The 5,640-nt window shown below is 39.7% G+C and overlaps 2 long non-coding RNA genes across 2 annotated transcripts; one reads left to right on the top strand and one right to left on the bottom strand.

Moving 5' to 3' along the window:
- LOC109845632 lies at positions 1,025–2,536 on the top strand. The gene is made up of 2 exons (XR_002248455.1): positions 1,025–1,082; positions 2,000–2,536. It is a non-coding gene; the product is annotated as an uncharacterized LOC109845632 (long non-coding RNA).
- LOC109845628 lies at positions 3,387–4,987 on the bottom strand. Its single transcript, XR_002248452.1, has 3 exons — positions 3,805–4,987; positions 3,663–3,716; positions 3,387–3,599 (listed from the first exon to the last, which is right to left on the bottom strand). It is a non-coding gene; the product is annotated as an uncharacterized LOC109845628 (long non-coding RNA).

The raw sequence follows: 5,640 nt of genomic DNA, 5'->3' as shown, positions 1-5,640 counted from the left end.
TGCTCGGTGTGGGGTCACGAGCGCCGGACGTCGATCTCGTGGCGGTGCTGCTGGCGATCGAGTTGGGAGGAAGATCTGAGAGGGGACGTCGATCTCGAGCGAGGTGGCGATCGAGTTCTCGTGGCGGTGCTGCTGGCGATCGAGCGCTTGGTGGTCGGGGATATGAGAGTGATCGACGTTGGGAGGAAGAGGGATCTGATAATTGGGGGAAGTGTGTTTTGATTTTTTGGGGAGAAGGAGAACTGGCCAGTGGGTTTTGATTTTTTGGGGAGAAGGAGAACTGGCCAGCGGGGTTTTGATTTTTTCCCTTGAGATCCGCGATGTTTTTTTCAAAAAAAACCCAGGAGCGCACCAGTAGGAGAACTGGCCAGCGCTCCTACAGTTCTCTCCTCTCTTCTCTTCTCTCTCTCTATATATATATATATATATATATATATATATATATAATATATATACTATTTATATATATATATCATATATATATATTATAATTATATAGAGGAAACTGGAGGTGCATGCCAGTTATCAGCTTTTGCGTGCGCTGCAGGCGCGTTCAATTCGCAAAAAAAACCACCGTAAGACTTCTCCCCAAATTCCAAACCGTGACCTTCTCTCTGCATTTCCCCCCAAAATCTGTCTTCTCTCCCAAAATCCCCAATTCCACTCATCCTCTCCCAAATCGCCATCGGAGCAACCCGTGACCTTCTCTCTCTCTTTCCCCCCAAATCTGTCTTCTCTCCCAAATAAGCCCCAATTTCCACTCATCCTCTCCAAATCGCCATCGGGAGATCATCAAATCCCCCGTCAAGCCACCGCGACTCATCCTCTCAAAATCGCCATGTTGGAGCTCATCAATCCGCCTTCAGCCAGCGAGGATCGACGCTCTCCTCTTCTCCGTCAGCCATCGCGACCCCGGTCAGCGTGCGAGCTTCTCATGCCGGCCGTTCCGCTCACCTCTCTCTCATCTCTCTCTCTCTCTCCTCTCCCTCTCTCTCCTCTCTCTCTCTCTCCCGTCGCCATTCGAAACTCGGTCAGCCACCGCGAGGATCAACGCTCGTCGTCACTGGACTTTTGACGACCAGGTAACTCAGCTCACTCCTTTGAGTTTATATTTAGTTTTTGCTTCCCTTGCTGGTGAAGGAATTGCCTCATGTTCTGAGAGGATTATCATTAAAATTATTAACAATTCCTCCAAATATGTGTTCTCAAGGGAGATGCTGAAATATTTAAGATGGTGCATTTCATGGCGGGGGAACCATGCTAAATATAAAATTGTGTATACTTCATAGTTTTTTTTAATTAAGCCAATGATTGGCATGATCTTCAGACAGGGCATGTTTAGCTGTTCGTGAGAATACTTGTTGAGAATCTTGCACAGCTGATATTTTGGGGTTTTTTTTTTAAGGGAGAAGAAGACTGTAGGCAAGATTGAATCCTAGATATTTTTAAACTGAACATAGTGTTATTTTTTTAAGGGAGAAGAAGACTGTAGGCAAGATTGAATCCTAGATATTTTTAAACTGAACATAGTGTTAAACTCATTTGATTGAAAGTGAAAACAAGATTGAATCCTAGATATTTTTAAACTGAACATAGTGTTAAACTCATTTGATTGAAAGTGAAAAAGTTTTGGAAATCATATCAGAACAGTAATTAGTCACAAAATAGAGGAAAATGGGAGGTGGTCACTTATGAACAATGGGAGGTGGTCACTTATGAACAATCTAGTCAGATAGAGGAAAATGGGTATCTGATGAAATTTAGATTGCTCTGAGTGTAAGGAGAGTGAAAAAGTTACAGGGGATTTATCGCAAATAACTCTTGATTTTAAATTTAAGTAACATGCTATCAACTTAAATATCAGTTCATTAGTGTTGTCTTGATTCTGCTAAAAGCAAAATATCAACTCAATTTCTCTTTACCTAATATATTGTTTGCATGAATTCGTTGATTTCACTAGTAATTTATTTCACTAGTAATATATGGTAGAAAATTACAGTGTTCGAGAGTGTTTCCTTTTGGCCAATTATGGAGTCATCTTCAAGCAATTGTAATCGTCATGGACTGTTGTGCCATTGTGGAAGGAGAGCTATACTCTAAGATCTGGAACTAAGACGAACCCCGGTCGATTGTTTTTGGGATACGCTAATTGGAAAATGAATAATTGTGGATTCTTCAAATGGGTATCTGATGAAGAGGAGTTTGAAGGTTCAAAGTCAGAGCTTGTTCAGACGAAGCAGTCGAGCGTGACGCCGCAAGTTTCAAGAGCCGTGTCAAGTGGAGAATTGCGGGAAAAGAGATTGAGATTGATGTTATGGATTTGTTGAAGCTTGTTATATTTGCTCTTTTATTTGGTATTTTTCTAGGATTTGTATTTGGTAGTTTTAACACATTTGTGCTAAGTAGGGTGTAAGAATGTATCCTTCAATAGATCACTTGAGCTTTAGTGTGTGTGTATATATTGTAAAGTTCCGAAAAAAAGACAATGTAACTTTTTTGCATGGGCACATGATGAGAGCACTTCCATTTACAAGAATTTCTTGTTGAAGAAAAAATACAGTGGGAGAGATGAAAACATTATTGAAAATAAAGAAGTTGAAGAAACAATTGAAATTGATAGAGCGTCAACTTATTTATTGGAAGAATTCTGTAATGATGCTAGTATTTGTTTGTATGCTTCTTCCTTTTGTAAATGTTGCGCCATACTCTTCTAAATGTAATTGAAGTAAATTCATAAATTTTTGAGAAAAGATTTAACTTACATAGCTGTCATGTTATACGCAGCCTTCTTGAAGTTTTTTATCAATCTTCATGTCCTGCTTTGCTAGTTCTGTAAGATACGGGATAGGCACCGCATCATGCTCTAGCACCCATTTCTTGTTACACACTCCCCTTAATTTCAAAGTGGAATTTGTAGTTGACTTCCATTTTTTACATGTCATATTTCTTTTAGTCGGTGATATCTCCTATATTTGTAGTTGACTGGTTCACTTGTCGATGTTTGACAAATGTGTGAAAAAAGTGCAAACTCAGCAAGTTTGTCGAATTATGAAGATGAGAAGTATGAAGATTATATTCTGTTATAAACAAACGCATGTTCACATCTTTAACAATTTAAGTTAGCAATGATACTTGTCGAATGATATCTAACTTTATGAACAAACAACCATATTCTCAGCAAGTTAGTGAATATTGGTCTCAACAATATGCCGAACCTGTAACATGGAAACACTCTACTGAGTAATCAACAAGTTAGTGAATATTGGTCTCAACAAAATAACACCTATACTACAGTCCAGCAGCATGGAAAAACAGCCATATTCTCGTTATGCATAAAGCTGAGTGAATAGCATGGAAAAACAGCCCAATGGAGACACAAACACTCATCAACAAAATAGACAACAAAATAGACAACCCGTTTCTGTTGAGGCACACCTGACAACTCAAAACCCATTCCCAGTCAACATTTCCAAGTAGCTTCCATTACAAAATAAACTCAAAACAATACTACATTTGCAGTCTACATTTCCAACTAGCTTCATTACAAAATAAACTCAAAACAAGTAGCTTCCATTTCCAGTTTCTGTTGAGAACTTCATCTGCATTAAAAAAATTAAAAAAACACATTATATTAAAAAATGGCAATGTGTATTAACCATTACCTTCCACAAATCCATGCATTTGGTGCTCAAGAATCCAGACCAATTTTCGTTTAGCTGTAAATCACATGACAAATTAATATATAATCGTACTAAATGCAAAATTTATGTGTTATGAACTTTCATGCAAAAATATTAATTATACCTTGGCAAGTTGACTTTACAGCTAATTCTAATGCCCGAGTTCACCACATCTGCTACATATACGTTTCTTCCTTTCTTTCTTTTCTTGTGCTTGTTCTAAACCTGACTGGATTCTAGTTGCATTACGTGGACGACCTTTAGTCCTTGCAGCTCTATCAGGATCACGAACTGTAATCTGAGGAATGTGCTCAATTGTATGTGAGATGTGTGCAGAAATTTGAGGAGTATCCACCATTTGATCTTGATTTGAGGAATGTGCTCCAACATCTTCTTGCAGTGGTTCTATAAATTTTGTCAGCACATCATCTAGATTTTGCATCTTCTCTTCTGAAGCAAAGGCAAGCTCGAGCGCATTGTTGAATTTTGCTCTTAAAGCCCAAGTTTTCAATAAGTTAATCTTCTCTTCACAGCTTGTGATGTTTCTTCCATATATAATGTTGCCAACCCCAATGTTACGATGTCGAGCATGTATAGTCCAACGGTGTAGGATATAATGGTCAGGTAATGAATCCATTTGCCTAGCCATCATTTGCGATAACATATGTCTACATACAACACCATTAGTTTCAAACAAAGCACAAGTGCAACGGAACTGCATCTGACTAGATTGTTCATAAGTGACCACCTCCCATTTTCCTCTATCTGTAAACTTACAGACCTTGTATTCAACAATGTCCCCATCACTTTTCTGATTAGATTGTTCATAAGTGACCACCTCCCATTGTTCATAAGTGACCACCTCCCATTTCCTCTATTTTGTGACTAATTACTGTTCTGATATGATTTCCATCACTTTTTCACTTTCAATCAAATGAGTTTAACACTATGTTCAGTTTAAAAATATCTAGGATTCAATCTTGCCTACAGTCTTCTTCTCCCTTAAAAAAACAAACCCCAAAATATCAGCTGTGCAAGATTCTCAACAAGTATTCTCACTAACAGCTAAACATGCTCTGTCTGAAGATCATGCCAATCATTGGCTTAATAAAAAAAACTATGAAGTATACACAATTTTGTATTTAGCATGGTTCCCCCGCCATGAAATGCACCATCTTAAATATTTCAGCATCTCCCTTGAGAACACATATTTGGAGGAATTGTCAATAATTTTAATGATAATCCTCTCAGAACATGAGGCAATTCCTTCACCAGCAAGGGAAGCAAAAACTAAACATAAACTCAAAGGAGTGTTACTAAAACATGGACAGCTGAGTGTCCAGTGACTTAAGATGCCCCGCCAACGAGTCGGATTTGAATCCCCGCCCCCCCCCCCCCACACTCCATATGGGGAAACCGGAGGTGCACTGCCAGTTAAGTTTTGGTGCGATGTGGGGTCCTTTGCAAAAACCACCTTATAGACTATCTCCCCCCAAATTTCAAACCCATTGACTTCTCTCTCTTTCCAAATCTGTCTTCTCTCCCAAATCCCTATTCCACTCATGCCTCTACCAAAAATCGCCATCGGAGCAAACTTGACCTTCTCTCTCTTTCCCCCAAATCTGTCTTCTCTTCCCAAATCCCCAATTCCACTCATCTCTCCCACAAATCGTCATCGGAGCTCTCAAATCCTCCCCTGTCAAGAACACGTTCGAACTCATTACCTCTCAAAATAGCCAAAAAATTTCCGAATGTTTAGTAGCAGAAGAATAAACAAATCCCCGTCAGCCACCAGCGGGGACGACGCCTCTCTCTCTCTCTCGGTCAGCCGATCGGAACCGTCAGGCCCGCCGCGAGCTTCTCACGCAAGCCGTTCGTCAATGCTGATCATCATCTCTCTCGTCCTCTCTCTTCTCTCCATCTCTCTCTCTCTACTCTCTCTCCGTCAGCATCGAACCGT

Source organism: Asparagus officinalis, chromosome 6 (genome assembly GCF_001876935.1).
Source record: "Asparagus officinalis chromosome 6, Aspof.V1, whole genome shotgun sequence".
In the NCBI taxonomy this organism is placed as follows: domain Eukaryota; kingdom Viridiplantae; phylum Streptophyta; class Magnoliopsida; order Asparagales; family Asparagaceae; genus Asparagus; species Asparagus officinalis.
Note: the sequence above shows the minus strand (reverse complement) of the source record. Positions and strands in the feature narration are given on the sequence as shown.